The following is an 18965-nucleotide window of genomic DNA, read 5'->3' on the forward strand; positions in this document are numbered from 1 at the left end:
ACTTGAAGATTTTCAAGACAACTTTTGGGAACCCAGATTTTCCTCAGAGGAGGGCCATTTCTGCAGTTAGTTCCAACATATTGAGCAAATACTTTACCAGATTGATCTTTGAACAGTTTATAGTTGGAATCAAATGACTCATCAGAGGAATAGGATAATTCACATGAGAAACCAGTTAGATTAGATGGATCAAAAGGAGGCCCAGTAGCAGCAACCCATGAGGTTTTGGGATACTGCTCAGGTTTCCAATAAGATCCATCAGCATTCAATTTCCTCTCAAAGGCAATTCCTTCTTTCCTCGGGTTCCTGTTCAAGATCTGCTTTTTGAGCACATCACAAAGCATTTGATGTCCTTTGAGGCTTTTGTACATGCCTGTCAAGTACAATTCCTTCAACCCTGAATTTTCATGAGTGACATTTGTGTTTTCCTCAAGTGAGGAAATAGACACAACAGGTGCAGTTGAAGAATTTGTAGCAGTGATAGCATTTGAAGATTCTGGTGAAGAATTAGCAGTTTCACGATCAATGTATTTAAGACATGGAGGAATAAATTCAACTTGACTAGCGTTGATCTGTTGAGCTAGTAATGAATCATTTTCCGTACGAAGATCATCATAAGACATCCTCAGCTTCTCAAGATCAAGCTTCCTTTGAAGAAATTCGTAGGAAAGCTTCTCATGATCAGTGAGGAGTGTATCATAACGATCCTGAAGAATATCAAATCTAGACTGAAGATTTTTCATGTCATTAGCGAGGATTTGATTAAGATTCATTTCATCACTCAACAGATCATCACTTTTGTCTAGCAGTTTTTGAAGCTTTTCCAGAGCAGTTTGTTGTTTAGTGGCAATGATGGCAAGTTTAGTGTAACTGGGTTTTTTGTAATCATCATGTTCACAGTCACTTGAATCAGATGAGGAGGCATTATGTGATACCTTTGAACCTTTTGCCATGAAGCAATAGGTTGGAGCGAAGTCATCAGCATAGTCATCAGTATGGATGGTGCACTCATTTTCTTCAAGATTGAAGATTGACTTGCTGACGAAATTGGTTGCTAGTGCAATACTAGCTTGTCCGGATTTTGAATCTTCTCCAGAGCCTTCTTCATCATTACATTCTTCTGATTCTGCCTCGGAATCCATTTCCTTGCCAATAAGTGCCCGAGCCTTTCTGAAGCTAGTCTTCTTGTGTGAGGAGGACTTTGAAGATGAGGATTTTGAAGATTTCTTCTTCTTCTTTGAGTCATCAGAACTGTCATCCTTGTATTTCTTCTTCTTTGATTCCTTTCCCCAGCGAGGACAATCAGCAATGTAATGACCTGATTTCTTGCACTTGTGACAGGTCCGTTTCTTGTAGTCCTCAGATGCAGATTCTGATTTCCTCATGTCTCTTCTTGATGATTTATCGAACTGGCCTCGTCGTGTAAATCTCTGGAATTTCCTCACAAGCATTGCAAGTTCCTGACCAAATTCTTCAGGGTCACAACTGCTGTCATCTGTGTCTTCTTCTTCAGATGAGGAAATTGCTCTTGCCTTTAGTGCACGTGGTCTGGAATAGCTTTGTCCATATAGATCTGTCTTTTCTTCTAGCTGGAATTCATGAGTATTTAGCCTTTCAAGGATATCAGCAGGATCTAGCATCTTGTAGTCTGGTCTTTCTTGGATCATCAGAACTAAAGTGTCAAATGAAGAATCCAAAGATCTCAGCAGTTTCTTCACAACTTCGTGATCAGTGATGTCTCGAGCTCCCAGTGCTTGCAGTTCATTTGATATGTCAGTGAGGCGATCAAAGGTGTCTTGGCAGCTTTCATTGTCATGTCTCTTGAAGCGATTGAAGAGATTGCGAAGAATATCAACACGAGAGTCACGTTGGGTTGATACTCCTTCATTTACCTTGCACAGTCTCTCCCAGATCAGTGTTGCAGAGCCTAAGGCACTTACTCTTCCAAACTGGCCAGGGCTCAGATGACCACAGATGATGTTCTTCGCTTGAGAATCGAGTTGCTTGAACTTCTTCACATCAGTTGCAGTGACATTGGCAGAAACGAGGGGAACGCCATTTTCCACAATATACCAGAGATCATTGTCTATAGCTTGTAGATGCATTTGCATTTTGTTCTTCCAGAAGGGAAAATTCTTTCCCTCGTAGGTAGGACATGCTGCAGTCACCTTAAACATGCCTGCAGTCGACATAACTAAAACTCCAGGTGGTTAAACCAAAATCACACAGAACAAGGGAGTACCTTGCTCTGATACCAATTGAAAGTGCGTTATATCGACTAGAGGGGGGTGAATAGGAGATTTTTAGAATTTCATCACTGAGGAAATTCCTTTTGAGGAAATTCCTCACTGATGACTAACTTACAGCGGAAACAGTTAAGGATCGGTTGTGCAATCGTTCACAACAGCAGTATTACACAGTGAAGATTATGAAAACAGATTACACAGCAAGCAGGCACGCAGAATACAGATGTTGATTTACTCAAGTGAAGAATTTGGGGTTGAGGAAATTCAGAGAAAGTCTTCAGCAAATTCTTCAAACAGTCACAGTGAAAGTCATCAACACATAATACAGAGAATGTAAAGAGTTGAGGAATTAGAACCCGATTCTTGGTGAAGACTGTTGTTGATGACCCAGTTCCAACTGTTGTGACAGTTGTACATCTGGTTTGGAGCGGCTTGGTATTTAAACCAAAGGACACCCAGTCCCGGGACACACAGTCCCTACCGTATTCTCCTTGAGCTAAGGACACACAGTCCTCGCTCAACACTCGTGGTAAGTCTTCAGGGCAGACTTCCAAACCCTCACAAACTCAGTCACCCGGCGATCCACAATTGACTGCTGGATTGCTCTAGACCATGACGCCTAACCGTCTGGAGGATGCACAGTCCTCAAAGGTAAAAGGCTTCAGTCCCACACAGGAACAACTTCTTCAGTGATGCTCAATCACTAGGTTTGGTTTGTGGTTTCGGTGGGTGGTGTATTTCCTCACTGATGATTTACTCTCGAAAGCTCTGAGGAATTGGGTTGCTCATATGACAAGTGTCAGTTTCTAGCGGAGCAGCCAACCAGCTAGTGGTTGTGGGGGGCGGCTATTCATAGCCTGGGAGCATCCCGACATGATTTGACATTAATGCCCTTAAATAATATGACCGTTGGAGTGGATAAGATCAGTGACTTGGCGTGGCTTATCGAAACGGTCGGGACCCTCAACTGTGAGAGTCCTCATGTCACTCATATTCCTCACTTGAGGCTTTTGGTAGGATTTGGCTTGGGTTGAGCATCATGAGGAAATCCATTCCATAGTGTTACTTTGACCCCCTTTAACAGTACGGTGTTCCTATTCATCAAATGCGAAGAAAGTAAAAACAGAAAGCGAAAATCTTCACGCTTCAATTTCTTCAGAACGATTTTCTTCAGGAACCACCGATCTTCTCAATATCAATATCTTCATGAGGAATATCAATTTCATCGCAAATTCTTCGCGATTCATTTCTTCAGCTTCAGACCAATTTCTTCAACTGAAGACATATATTTTTAGGGGTCGATATTCTTCAAATATCTCAAACTCCTCAATGACTTATAGATCCTGTGTACACTTAAAAACACATTAGATACTTAACCTATAAGTCTTCAAACCACCAAAATCACTAAGGGGCACTAGATGCACTTACAGTATCTTAAGGTGTTATTCTAGTACGAACTCTATGATGGATCGAACGGAAAGAATAGCTTTGTGTTATTTTACTATGGACTCTTGAATAGATCGATCAGAAAGAATAACTTTGTGGTGGTTTCGTACCCGACAATAATCTCTTCATTTGTTCCCCGCTATTAGTGACTTTGGAGTGACTCTTTGTTGCATGTTGAGGGCTAGTTATATGATCCAATTATGTTATCATTGTTGAGAGAACTTCACTAGTGAAAGTATGAACCCTAGGCCTTGTTTCCACGCATTGCAATACCGTTCGTGCTCACTTTTACCATTTGTTACCTTGATGTTTTTGTAATTTCGTATTACAAAAACCTATATCTACCATCCATATTGCACTTGTATCACCATCTCTTCGCCGAACTAGTGCACCTATACAACTAACCATTGTATTAGGTGTGTTGGGGACACAAGAGACTCTTTGTTATTTGGTTGCAGGGTTGCTTGAGAGAGACCATCTTCATCCTACGCCTCCAGCGGATTGATAAACCTTAGGTCACCCACTTGAGGGAAAATTTCTACTGTCCTACAACCCTCTGCACTTGGAGGCCCAACAACGTCTACAAGGAGAAGGTTGCGTAGTAGACATCAAGCTCATAGCCATTTTTACCCAACGAGGCCCGGAATCACCGGAAACATGCTTCCACGGAAAAACTATAATACGGGGAGGCCAACATCATTGATTAACACGTGATATGTCCCAAACGTATCTATAATTTCTGCTTGTTCCATGATCTTTTGGGTGACATTGTTATATGTTTTGCTACACTTTCATTGCTTTTTACACATATTTGGACTAAACTACTAACTTAGTGCACCCAGTGCCAGTTTCTGTCTACTTATGTCTTTTTTGCAGGGACTTTTACCCATATTTCCATAGCCCCAAAAATCCCGAGAAAAATATATGAAAAATCAGCGTGACGGAAGCTTCCGGAGCACCAAAGGTGGGCCAGAGGGGAGCGAGGGCCTGCCCAGGCGGCCTCCCTGCGCTGCTTGGCCCCTGGCCGCGCCCACAGCTTGCCTGGGTGGGGCCCACCTCTTTTGACGCCGTCCTTTGTCCTATATTACCCCTCCGACCGAAAACCCTTCCATCATATCCAGAATCATGAATTTCTCCATCGTTCCGCCGCCGCAACGCTTCCAAGATCGGGAGCGTCAGGAGACCTCTTCCCGACACCCTGCCGGAGGGAGGATTGACCTGTGGGAGCTTCTCCACCGCCATGGACGATTCTCGGACGTGCCATGAGTAGTCCTTCTTGGACCATGAGTCCATGACCAGTAGCTATGTGATGTCTTCTCTCCAATATTGTGCTTCAATGATTAGCCCTTGTGAACTGCCCTACATGATCAAGGCATCTATGTAATTTTCCTGCTATTGCTATGCTCGGTTTGCTGGGATCCGATGGATTATGAGATTATGTTCAGATTGTGATGACTTATATATTTGATAATCCTTTTATATTATGTTCTTTAGTGATTCATGCATGTTGTTTGTTGTTCTTTATTGCTTTGGCCGAGTAGTAGATTGTAACTCCAAGAGGGAGCGTTATGCATGATTGTGGGTTCATGCCCCCTAATGTCTAGCTTGAGTGACAGAAACATGAGACTAGGGGATGTGATGTTTCCACCAGGGAGAAAACAACTGTGCTTGTGACCGCGGTTGCAAGTATTGTTTACCTTACACAGAGTTTCTTAATGCAGTTCTCCGTTGCTTTGAGTTTACACTTTGGGTGGGGCTCGCAACTTAATACCAGCGACCTGTTCTGGATAGATATCTCAAGGTGGATGATTAGTAAGTAGGTGTTGATGGATAATCGGTCTACTCGTCTTTTGGGAGAGACACATCACTAGTGAACATCATGTGACTCAGGTCCATATTACCACCATTGCTTGCACCTCCACCATTAACTGCTTTCATTTACTTTTCTGTTGCAATCACTTTCACTATTCCTGTTTGTGTTTTGATCCTTTGCAAACTACAAGGCCGAAGAGATTGACAACCTCTCTGTACTTGCTGGGAGCAAAGTTATTTGTTGTGTGTGAAGGGCCACGTCCTCTGCTAGCGCCAGAGCAGCGGACACCTACTTGTTGATCCTCGGAGTCCTCCTGGTTCGATAAACCTTACAGTCCTCGCGTAAGGGAAATATGCTGCTGACTACATCTCCATCTTCCACTTGGGGTAACCAACGAGGGGCGAGAAGTATATCCATCAACTCGTCATCAAGCAAATTTCTGGCGCCGTTGCCGGGGACTCCAGTCTTCAAGCTAGGGGAGTTGCACACTATCTTTTACCTTTGCTTTTTAGTCTTGTTAGTTTTCTTTCTAGTTTTTGCTTTAGAGTCTTATACCAAAAACCACAAAAAAAAATAGTTGCTTTGTTCTTGCTTGTTCCTGCTGCTATGGGTTCCACTGAGAACACCAAGTTGTGTGACTTCACTAGTCACAGCAACAATGATTTTACCTTCTCTTTTATTGCTCCAATTTACACTGTGGGTATTTATAGAAGTAATAGACCTTGTGACTATGTTAGTCATTATGGAGAATTATTCCCTTGGCATGGTTTCCCTGGGAAGGAACCGGATCTTTGGTTTGAAGTTGCTCCTAAACGTCCCCAAACTTGGGAAGACATCCAAACTCTTATAATAGAGAGCAAATCAAATATAGAGGATGACACTACAATTTTACTTAATAGCGATGAAAATAATTTTGATAATTGTAGTCTTTCCGAAGTGATCACTTTCTTTTGCAAAGAATGGCTAAAGACCCCCATACTAGTACACTCAATATTGCCTTCACCGAGCATATTACCAATGCTCTTATCAAAGCTAGGGATGAGAAGCTCAAGCTAGAGACTTCTATTCCTATAAAACTAGAAGATGGTTGGGATCCAATGGTCAAAATTAAATTGAATAATATCTCTTGATTTGCTTTATGTTATGTTGGAGCTAGTGCCTCCGTTATGCCCAAAAGAATGTATGATATGCTTGATTTGAAACCTTTTGATCAATGTTCTTTTGGTGTTCGTCTTGTTTATTCTTCCATAAAGAAACCTTTAGGGAGAATTTATGATGTTCTTATTGTTGTCAATGATAATTATGTGCCTGATGATTTTCTTATTATGGACGTTGAGTGTGATCCCTCATGTCCAATTATTTTGGGACGTCCTTTTCTCCGCACCGTTGGTGCTATCATTGACATGAAAGAAGGGACCATTAGATTCCAATTTCCTCTTAAAAAGGGAACGGAACACTTCCCTCGAAAGAAGATTAAGTTACATTATGAGTCCGTTATTCGGGCAAGTTATTCTTATGGAGTTGATAATACTTGATCTTTTTTGCATCATGCCTAGCTCAAAGGCATAAAAGAAAGTGCTTGTTGGGAGGCAACCCAATTTGTTTTTACTTTCAGTTTTAGGGTCTTGATTCTTGTTACTACTATAGCAACATTATTCTATCTTTATTTTTCAAGCTTTGTGCCAAGTTTTAGCCTACGATTGCAAGAAAGTTCAAAAGTTGTGACATCCTGTTCATAAACAGATTATGTCAGCTTGATGGAAAAATTCACCAAATATCACCAGATCATCTTTTTGATCTGAATTGTTTTGACAGCATGCTATATATAATTGTCTTTCTGGCATATGTTCTGAGTTTTTTTATTTGAGTTGCAGAAGTGCCCCAAAAACTTTATTTACTACCTGATGTTCTGTTTTTCACAGATTCTGCCATGTTTTGCATTTTCATTGTTTTGCAAATCCTAAGCTTGCTTTTCCTTTGCAAAAATCTTTTGGCAGTCATGAGAAACAGTAGATTTTCATGAAAATCTTTATTTCCAGTAGGGAATAAGTTATTTTATCATGGGCACTAACCACAATAATCAACTTATGATGAGTTTCGTATGAAGGGAGTTTCCAAGTATGGACGGAAGATGATGAAAGAAGATCCAGAAGTGTCAAGCGCTCAAGCTTGGGGATGCCCCCATGCACCCCCAAGAATTATTCAAGGGGAGTCAAGTGTCTAAGCTTGGGGATGCCCCCGTGCATCCCCTTCTCCATCAACAATCATCAGTTCGTCCATCTCCATGCTATATTTTTATCACTTCATATGTTATGTGCTATGCTTGGAGCGTCCCGCTCTTTACTTTTTAGTTTGTTTTAGTTTTGCTTGCTGTTCATAACAATTCGTAACCTAGCATTCCTTGTTTGAGAGAGAAACACGCTCCACTCCACCCTATAACACAACATAGGTTTTCATGCTTATCTTTTTGTCTGTTCTTTATTTTCATAGCTGATGTCATGCTTAGCTCTTATTTTTCATGCTTTATCTTTTTAAGAGCTATTATTTAGTTTGCTTTTGGAACTCTCTTGAGTTATCATGCTTATCTTGTTTAGAGAGTTGGCTTGTTGCACTGAGTTGTGTGTCTTGCATGAGTAGGTAATTGAGGTTGCTATTTAAGTATAGTAGTAACTTGTAATAGTTTTGAGGTATTGATTTGAGTAATGTTTGTACTATTGGTGCCAAGAGCTTGAGCCTATTAGTGACAGGCATCGTATTTTGGGAAGTCCATGTGTTTTTCAAAAACTAAAAAATAGTTGAGAACTCTAGCTACTAAATTCATTGCTAACCTCTGGAGGGGTTGGAATATATGGAGTACCCTCACGTTACCATGGGTCGAGGATGCGCAAAGATAACCAAACCCCCAAACACTCTTCCTCGGGGTACTTGTCTCTTTGTGAATTTCCCGACTAGATAGAGAGTTACCGATAATAAGTGTATGAGTTCTTCGGACTAATGCGAGTATTTGATTGTTGGCACTTCCACCATCCATATTTTGCTAGCCTCTTTGGTACCGCGCATTGCCCTTTCTCATCTTGAGTGTTGGTGCAAACTTCGCCGGTGCATCCAAACCCTTGGCATGATACGCTCTGTCATCATAAGCCTCATTATATATTTCCTCAAAACAGCCACCATACCTACCTAGTAAGGCATTTCCATAGCCTTTCCGAGATACATTGACATGCAACATCCACCATCTCATGACTTGATATTCATGTCATACATGCTTTTACATGATCGAGGAGCCGCATGCTAGTTGGGCCTTGCCCTTATTATTGCTACATGACGCACTAGTATCATTGCATATCCTGCTACACTCGCAGAGGCATACATTTGCATACATCATGATAGTTTTAATTTGTCGTTATGTTGAGTACTTCTTATAAAGTGTGAAGATCTTCTTTTTATTCTTGTAAAACATAGAGTGTTGCCCTTAAGTGATGAAAAGATCCAAAAGAGAACATCATATTCCCTTCCGGAAGGATCTATTGTAGTACGGAAAGTAAGGTGACGCACTGACAAGACTCGATCTATGCCGACACTGAAGTTATTAAATTTATCCACACGGTGTCATTCGTCTCGCATGATCAGGCCATAACCTATCACGTCCCACGTGACTAGGCTGTCCACGGCCTCTCATCATCACATTGGTGATCATCTTTGTCATGCATGACATCATATCATATGCAAGTGTTCTTATGAAGCAGTTCATTAACAATCCCAGTAGCAAACATCACATCAATTGATTAAACATCTTGCTTGGGTCCACGAAGTCGAGATCTAGCTCGATGAAGTTGAGTGAAGTGTCTCCCCCTTGGTATCTTTGCCACACACATCGGGTTCTATTGTAAATACCAACAGTCCAAAATATTGTCTCAAAGTATTTTTGAATAAATATAAAAAAAAAAACTAGACAACAAAAGATTTTTTTTGCAAAATGAATCAACTCAAAAGCCCGTGTAGTTTAAAAGTTATGAAGGAATGAAGTTCAGGGGCCAATCCATAATAAACAGAAAGTACCCGGGGGCTGACTAGAAAAGAGGAAAACACCCTCGAGGAACTGTGCGAGCCAAGGCCGAAGGCGTACTCTGGCGAAATACGCCACCAGGAAACGGTTCGCCAAAATAGACAGAACCTTAACAGTGGACCACCACTGTGAGGTTTGAAAGTGACTCGCCGGCGAGAGGAGCTCGCGACGTCACCGGCGGTGTTGTGCTGTGAACCAGGGGGAAAGGAGGGGACAGAAGCACTCACGGGATGGTTCCGCAACTGTGGGAGGTGGAGAAAGTTGTCGGTGAGCACCACGTCGACGGGAGCTCCAACTCCGGCGGGCGGCGCTTTTGGGTGTAGATGGATCTCGTCGGAGAAGCGTGCCAACGCTGAATTTAAGCGCGGTTTAGATGAGCGGGTGCTCTAGGAGGTTACTGGTTAAGTGTGGGCCACAGGGACACGCTCACCTGAGCGAATTTAACCAGAACCCAAAGCTAATCGGGGCGGCCAGAGGCGTGGAAGATGACCCTCCCGAGGCCCTCCGAGTGGTTTTGGCGAGGATCTGGTGAGGTAGGGAAGAGGGGATGGCTGTAGAAGGACTTCGGGGGCTCTAATTATAGGCGGGCGAGAGGGGTGCCGAAACTGGGTCGATTCCGGGGCCGATTACGGCAAGCCAGAGGTTTGGTAGGTACTTACAGTGCTTGGACTAGCTACAACAGTCTCCGGGGGTTCTATTTCACCACTAGCCCCGAGTAATTACACGAGGAGGTAATCTCTTGATGGAGTGGGACTTCACGGGTGTTGCGGCTGTAGAGAGTGCGCTCTATGCTGTCCAAAGCATGGCGATGAGAAACATTGTGCGCAGGTTGGGGGACGGCCATGCGGGGCTCTCAGAATGAAAGGGTGGTGTCGAGCGGCGCGGCTTTGCAGCGTTGCTGCTCTGGTGGCCGAAGCAGTCATCGCTGGCGCCGCTGCCAGGGCCGGCGGTGCACGACCCAGCTCACCCCCGACGCCCACAACCGGCCAAGAGACTGTGCGGCATGGTGGATAAGGAGGAGGTACAGTGTGCAAGCCGCCAATATTGGCACTAGCGAGATTGACGCTGTTGTTCGTCGTCCTCGGAACATCGCTTATCACCTGTTCGACAAAATGATCCAAGCGCAAGGAAAAATAGTTGAGGGTTGAAACTTCTTGGGGAGGTTTCTCTTTGGCTCTAGAAGCTGTGTGCAATTTTTCATAATTTTTGAAAGTGGTTGAGGTTGGTTTTTAGCAAAAGTAGCAAATCTGGTCCAAACTTTGGTCAAACAAAAGGTGAAAAATTTAAACTGGCAACCAATATTTTTTAGTTAAAGAGATTTTCAAGAAGATTCTAAAAGATGTTTTTATCAAAGTTTTGGAAATCATTTTTAAAAATAAATAAGATCAGAAAATCTCAAATTAAAAATTTGAGGGTGTTAAACTTTCTTGCGGGGAGGCTCGGGTCTATACTCGGCTTCTCCGGCTGCTCTGTCGCGCCCTTGAGGTGGCCGAACGGTCTGGTCGTACTGTGTGTGCGTGGGGGACACGGGCTCTCGGGCCTCGTCCTCGAATTGAGGCAGGAGGTGCCGACGTGGGTAGCTTTTGTTTTGAACCGGCTACTCGGTGCCATATCCTTCTTCAAGTGTGAGTACTTTTGTCCATCTATTGTTGATGGTGTCTTCTTCGGCTTGGAGCGGCTATTGCTTCGCCTGAAGGCTGCAGACGGTATGTATGAGCTCTTGTGTGAACCGTTCCTGACCCTCAGGGTCCTTGGGAACTGTGAATTATGTGGCATCCAAGCGGTCCTCCGCGTTGTGAGGAGGGAGGTAGTTGTCGTCGTCTGAATTGTCGGGGTCGTCGGGATCAGACTCGCCTTCGGGCTTGTTCGTGTCCTCTAGTGGTTTCTCGGGAGCTATGAAGTTATCGATATCCAGTTGGGTTGTGTTCTCCCCGGTGCCCTGTATAGTCCCCCTTCCCATGTTCGCCTTGGATTGTTTATGCTTCCTTCGGATCTTTGATGGCTTCTCCTCTGACTTATCACCGTTTTGTATGGGGGTATGATCACCGTTGTTGTTGGGTATGTCCACCATATAGGCGTCGTAGGTTGAGGTGGCGGTCCACCCCCTGGTATTTACAGGGGCGGGGTCATCGGCCTCATAATCCATATCTTCAACCTGCTCGGATGCGTAATCCAGCATGTCGGTTAAGTCCTCGAAAGTGGCTACCAAGTGGGTGGTGGGTGGGCCTTAAAAGTCTGCATGATCCGCCTTTCGATCACCCCGAATATAGGTTGGGTTCAGGTCGTGCGTGATTTTCAGCGATTAGATCTGGTCGAGCGTCTCGTTTAACATCGGGAGGCTGTCCCGATTGATTTCTTGGTGGTTTCCAGAGCTGACCTCCGGAGTTTCTGCGAGGGATGGGTGTTCAGTACTGGACGTTTGCAGTTGGCCGGGCGCTAAGATCGGATCCGGGCTCAAAGCCAACTCTCCGACGAAGAGGAAACCGAGGTCATGGACGAACAAGAGACCCAAAGTGAAGGCTTTGGGATTTTGGAGCTCATCGGACAAAACTGTGATCTTGGAGGGGAAAGATCGCCCCCAAGAGTCGACGGAGAACTCGAGGTTCCCGAACCTTATCTCCTGATCAGGGACAAAGCCTCCGATCTGGCCAAGGCGGCCGATCGGGTCGGCATGCAGCGTGAAGCTTCCGAACGTGGGAACCTGCCAGGGGAGGAAGATGTCCCCATTGTTGATTCAGTTGCTTACAATTAAGTGGGCCATCAATCCTTCTGATGAACCTACATCGGAACTCTCAATGAAAGCACGAATGTCGGTGTCAAAACCGGCGGATCTCGGATAGGGGTCCCAAACCTTGGACCTTGGATCGATGGGTTGTAGGAGACGAAGGGGACATTGGTTTACCCAGGTTTGGGCCCTCTTGAGGAGGTAAAACCCTATGTACTCCTTAATTATATTGATGGTGTATGAGGATTACAGAGTCGATCTACCTCGATATCGTATGAGCTGAACCCTAGATGAATCAACTTGCCTATGCGGATGAAACCCTCTGGTTTAAATACATACCAGGGGTCCCTAGGGTTACATACAACCGACCTCCATGTTGGAAATATACCCTAGAGGCAATAATAAAATGGTTATTATTATATTTCCTTGTTCATGATAATCATTTATTATCCATGCTAGAATTGTATTGATTGGAAACTCAAATACATGTGTGGGTACATAGGCAACACACTATCCCTACTGACCCTCTAAAGGACTAGCTCGTTGATCAAATATGGTCAAGGTTTCCTGGCCATAAACATGTGTTGTCATTGGATAACAGGATCACATCACTAGGAGAACGATGTGATGGACAAGACCCAAACTATGAACATAGCATATGATCTTGTCAGTTTATTGATATTGTTTTCTACATGTCACGTATCTATTCATATGGCCATGAGATCATGCAACTCATTGACACCGGAGGAATACCTTGTGTGTATCAAACGTCACAACGTAACTCGATGACTATAAAGGTGCTCTACAGGTATCTCCGAGGGTGTCTGTTGGGTTGGCATGGATCAAGACTGGGATTTGTCACTCCTTGTGACGGAAAGGTATCTCAGGGTCCACTCAGTAATACAGCATCACAACAAGCTTGAAAGCAATGTGACTAAAGAAATAGCCATGTGATCTTCTATTACGGAAGGAGTGAATAGACTTGCCGGTAACAAGATTGAACTAGGTATGCACATACCGACGATCGAATCTCGGGCAAGTAACCTATCGATGGACAAAGGGACCAACATACGGTATTAACTGAATCCTTGACATAGAGGTTCAACCGATAAAGATCTTTGTAGAATATGTAGGAACCAATATGGGCATCTAGGTCCTGCTATTGGTTATTCACCGCAGAGTGTCTCGGACATGTCTACATAGTTCTCCAACCCGCAGGGTGTGCACACTTAATGTTCGGTGACATTTCGGTATTACTGAGTTATGTATGTTGGTGACCGAAGGTTGTTCAGTGTCCCAGATGAGATACCGGATGCGACGAGGAGCTCCGGAATGGTACGGAGGTAAGGATTTATATATAAGAAAGTGGTATTTGGGTTCCAGAAAGGTTTCGGGTATTACCAGTAGTGTATTGGGAGTGACGAATGGGTTTCGGGGGTCAACCGGGAGGGGTCCACCCTCCCCGGGGGTCCACATGGGCCCAAGAGGTGGCTCATCTGCCCCTGGTGGGCTAAGAAGCTGACCCCATAAGGGGTCCATGCGCCCAAGAGGAAAAGGTGGAGGGTGGGAGCAGTCCTTGTTGGAGTAGGACTCCTCCCCACGCCCAGCTCCTTGTAGGAGGTGGACTCCACCTCATTGGCCAGCGGCCAGAGGCCCTAGGGGAAACCCTAGGGCGCCTCCTCCCACCCCTTCCTCCTATATATAGTGGAGGTTTCGAGGGCAACCACAACCTGAAAAAGCCACATGCTGCCCTCTCCTCTCTAGATCGTCTTCCTCCTCTAGATTAGTTCGGTAGAGCTCGGCAAAGCCTTGCCGAATTAGTTCACCACCACCGCCACCACGCCGTTGTGCTGCCGTAGAACTCATCTACCTCTCTGCCCTCGCTTGCTGGATCAAGGAGGTGGAGATCGTCATCGAGCTGTATGTGTGCTGAACGCGGAGGTGTTGTCCGTTCGGCACTAGATCATGATTGGATTGTGGAACGTCTTGCGATTTGGATCACTAAGACGTTCGACTAGATCAACTGTGTTTCTTAACGCTTCCTGCTTAGCAATCTACAAGGGTTTGTGGATCCGATCTCTCCTCTCGTAGATGCTCATCACCATGGATATATGTTGTATGTGCGTAGGAATTTTTTTGTTTCCCATGCAACGTTCACCAACAGTAGTATCAGAGCTAGGTCTATGCGTAGATGACATCTTAAGTAGAACACAAAGGAGTTTGTGGGTGTTGATATTCAGATTGCTTCCCTCCTTACTCTTTTCTTGATTCCGAGGTATTGTGGGATGAATCGGCCCTGACCAACCTTACTCATCCACATATGAGAGATCATGCCGGTGCTTTGGAGATAGAGATCATGTCGGTGCTTTGGAGATGGAGAACAAAAGCACATGATCATGGCCATATCATGTCACTTATGATTTGCATGTAATGTTAATCCTTTTTTGCACCTTGTTTTGCTTAGGACGACGGTAGCATTATAAGGTGATCCATCGCTAAAATTTCAAGATAAAATTGTGTTCTCCCCGAGTGTGCACCGTTGCAAAAGTTCGTCGTTTCGACACACCATGTGATGATCGGGTGTGATAGACTCTACGTTCACATACAATGGTTGCACGACAGTTTTGCACATACGGAACACTCGGGTTAAACTTGACTAGCCTAGCATGTACAGACATGGCATCGGAACACAAGTGACCAAAAGGTCGAACATGAGTCATATAGTAGATATAATCAACATGAAGATGTTCACCATTGAAACCAGCTCAGCTCACGTGACTCTCGGACTTGGGTTGGTGGATTTGGATCATGTATCATGCGAATGACTAGAGGGATGACAATATGAGTGGAAGTTTTTTGGTAATATGATTAACTAAACTCATTATCTTGAACAATAGTCTAAGTAATCTTTGCAAATTTATATTGTAGATCAATGACTCGCGCAATAGCACCCCTGAATTTTAATGCACTCCTAGTGAAAGCCAAGTTGAAATATGATGGGAGTGACTTTGTAGGCTGGGCCCGAAATCTAAGGATTGTCCTCGCAGTTACCCAAAAGGCTTATGTCCTTGATGCACCGCTTGGTGGTGCACCTATCCACCCGGCGATTTAAGACGTTATGAACGTCTCGCACACGCGTTCTGATGACTACTCAATAGTTCAATGTGCAATTTTGTATGGCTTACAACCGGGACTCAAAAGACGTTTTGAACGTCATGGAGCATATGAGATGTTCCAGGAGTTGAAGTTTATCTTTGAAAAGAATGTACGGATCGAGAGGTATGAGACCTCCGATAAGTTCTATGTTTGCAAGTGGAGGAGAACGAGTCTGTGAGTGACCACATACTCAAATTGTCTGGGTATTCAAAAGGAACATCAAGTGTTGATGGTCAATAAAACAACCAGTTTCAAGAAAAATGGCAAGGGAAAGAAGGGTAGCTCCAAGAAGAGTGGCAAAGCAGTTGCCCCTCCCATGAAGAAACCCAAGGCTGGACCCAAGACAGAAACTGAGTGCTCATTGCAAGGGGACTCGTTACTGGAAGTGGAACTACCCCAAGTATCTCGATGACAAGAAGGCGGCCAACACCAAACAAGGTATATATGATATACATGTTATTGATGTGTACCTCACCAACTCTCATTGTAGTGCGTGGGTATTTGATACCAGTTTGGTTGCTCACATTTGCAACTCAAAGTGGGAACTACGAAATAGATGTAGGTTGGCGAAGGACGAAGCAACGATGCACGTGGGAAATGATTCCAAGGTTGATGTGATCGCCGTCAGCATGCTCTCACTTCAATTACCATCGGGATTAGTGATGAACCCGAATAATTGTTATGTAGTGCGTGCGTTGAGCATGAAAATTATATCTAGATCTGGTTTATTGCGAGAAGATTACTCATTTAAATCACAGAATAATGGTTGTTCTATTTATATGAGTAATATCTTTTATGGTCATGCAGCTAGTGTGAGGGGTCTATTCTTATTGAATCTCGATAGTGATAGCACACATGTTCATAACATTGATGATCACAACATAAATCGGTGACTATAAAGGTGCTCTACAGGTATCTACGAGGGTGTCTATTGGGTTGGCATGGATCAAGACTGGGATTTGTCACTCCGTGTGACAGAGAGGTATCTCAGGGCCCACTCGGTAATACAACATCACAACAAGCTTGCTAGCAATATGTCTAAAGATTTAGCCACGGGATCTTATATTAAGGAATGTGTAAAGAGACTTGTCGGTAATGAGATTGAACTAGGTATGTAGATACCGACGATCAAATGTCGGCCAAGTAACATTCTGATGGACAAAGGGAACAACATACGAGATTAACTGAATCCTTGACATAGAGGTTCAACTAATAAAGATCTTCATAGAATATGTAGGAACCAATATGGGCATCCAGGTCCTGCTATTAGTTATTGACTGGAGAGTGTCTCAGTCATGTCTACATAGTTTTCGAACCCGCAGGGCCTGCACACTTAAGGTTCGGTGACGTTTCAGTGTTACCGAGTTGTGTATGTTGGTGACCAAAGGTTGTTCTGAGTCCCGAACGTCACGAGGAGCTCCGGAATGGTCCTGAGGTAAAGATTTATATATAGGAAAGTGGTATTTGGGTTCCGTAAAAGTTTCAGGTATTTCCGATAGTGTACGTGGAGTGAAGAATGGGTTTCGGGGGTCAACTAGAAGGGGCACACCCACCCCGAGGGCCACAAGGGCCCAAGAGGTGGCACACCAGCCTTTGGTGGGCTGGGTAGCCGACCCCATAAGAGGCCCATGCGCCCAAAAGGAAAAGGTGGAGGGTGGGAGGAGTCCTTGTTGGAGTTGGAATCCTCCCCACATCCACCTTCTTCTAGGAGGTGGATTCCACCTCCTTGGCCGGCGGCCAAAGGCCCAGGGGGGACCCTAGGGTCACTATTGGAAAAACATAATTTGCCGACAGCTTTTAGCTTTGCCGTCAGCAATTTCAAGGGGCTGATGGCATAGAGACTTTGCCCTCAGCCACACAAAATGCTAACGGCATAGACGCGGCCGACGACATAGAAAATCTATGCCATACGCTTTATCTAAGCCGCGAGCCAGCTGACGGCAAAGGACCAAACGACTGACGGCATAGGGCGGCTAACGGCATAGGGAGCTAACCGGTCCCACGTTCGACCAGTGCTTAACGGGAGCCGTCTTTGCTGACAGCCAGCTGTGGGCAAAGACTAACTGTTGTATTTGCCGACAGCCGACTGAGGGCAAAGACTAATGGCTGTCTTTGTCGACAGCTGGCTGAGGGCAAAGCCACGTGCCTTATCCAGCCACACCTGATCGAGAGAAGCTCCCTGTGCCCACTGCTACTGCGACAAAAGACCTTCCAATGGCGCCAGAAACGTGCTGACGGCACCAGGAATCCTTCTGCTACGGCTACGCCTTAAGGGACTTCCTAGGCAAATATGCAAAGGATTTCCCCCATGGCCTTGGAGCCTTGCGTTGGTGTTCCCTCGAAGCGGAAAGGGTGATGTAGCACAGCGGTGGTAAGTATTTCCCTCAGTTTGAGAACCAAGGTATCGATCCAGTGAAGGAGTATCACAAGTGCCTACACAAACACAAAAAGCTTGCTCCCAACGCTATGAAGGGGTTGTCAATCCCTTACAGCTTGTTCGCCATGTGAGAACTGAAAGCAACAAAGTAACAAAGCAAAGTAAAAGTGAAAGTGGAAACGATACCTACCTGCAGCACATGGCAGGGTCCATCCATGTGGAGCGCTACTGTAGCTGCTAAGAGAGACTTCCATAACCCATTTTTTGCTGAGGTGGTCTTCACTGCATGTTGGAACATCTAGACTGTCAGAAATGCCAAGGTCTTTAACCAGGAGCAGCCAAGGTTCAGAAAATGGAGATCTGGTTTCATCCATGACATTTCCCTCTTAGCTCATAGGATTAAGGCTAGTTTCAGGGATGATCTCCTTAAATGGATTTCCTTTTGCCTCCTTGAGGTTTGTAACCATAGCTACCCATCCCCCTTGTATATTCTAACTTCTTCTTGTACATACTGCTCTTATATATGGGAATAAAAGAAAAAAGGCTGTGGGGGGTTTTCCCTATAGTAGCCGGTCAAAAAAAAGTGGAAACGATAGGTGTGAATAGAACCGGAGGCCGTAGTGTTTACTAGTGGCTTCTGTGATGAAAGCAAGTACATGGTGGGTGAACAAATTACTGTCGAGCAATTGATAGAACCGCGCAAAGTCGTGACGTCATCTATGGCAATGCTTATATCTATAGGCATCACGTCCAAAACAAATAGACCGATACTTTCTGCATCTACTACTATTACTCCACACATCGACCACTATCCAGCATGTATCTAGTGTATTAAGTCCAAAAGAACAGAGTAACGCCTTAAGCAAGATGACATGATGTAGATGGACAATCTCATATCTACGACAAAGCCCACCTTGTTACCCTTGATGGCAACTACACGATGTGTGTCTTGCTGCCCCTACTATCACTGGGAAAGGTCACCACACGGTAAGAACCCAAAACCAAGCACTTCTCCCATTGCAAGAATCATAGATCTAGTTGGACAAACAAAACCCAAGACTCGGAGAGACTTACAAGGATATCAAATCATGCATATAAGAAATCAGCAAAGACTCAAATATATATCATAGATAATC

This window comes from Hordeum vulgare, chromosome 6H, assembly GCF_904849725.1.
Source record: "Hordeum vulgare subsp. vulgare chromosome 6H, MorexV3_pseudomolecules_assembly, whole genome shotgun sequence".
NCBI classification, from domain to species: domain Eukaryota; kingdom Viridiplantae; phylum Streptophyta; class Magnoliopsida; order Poales; family Poaceae; genus Hordeum; species Hordeum vulgare.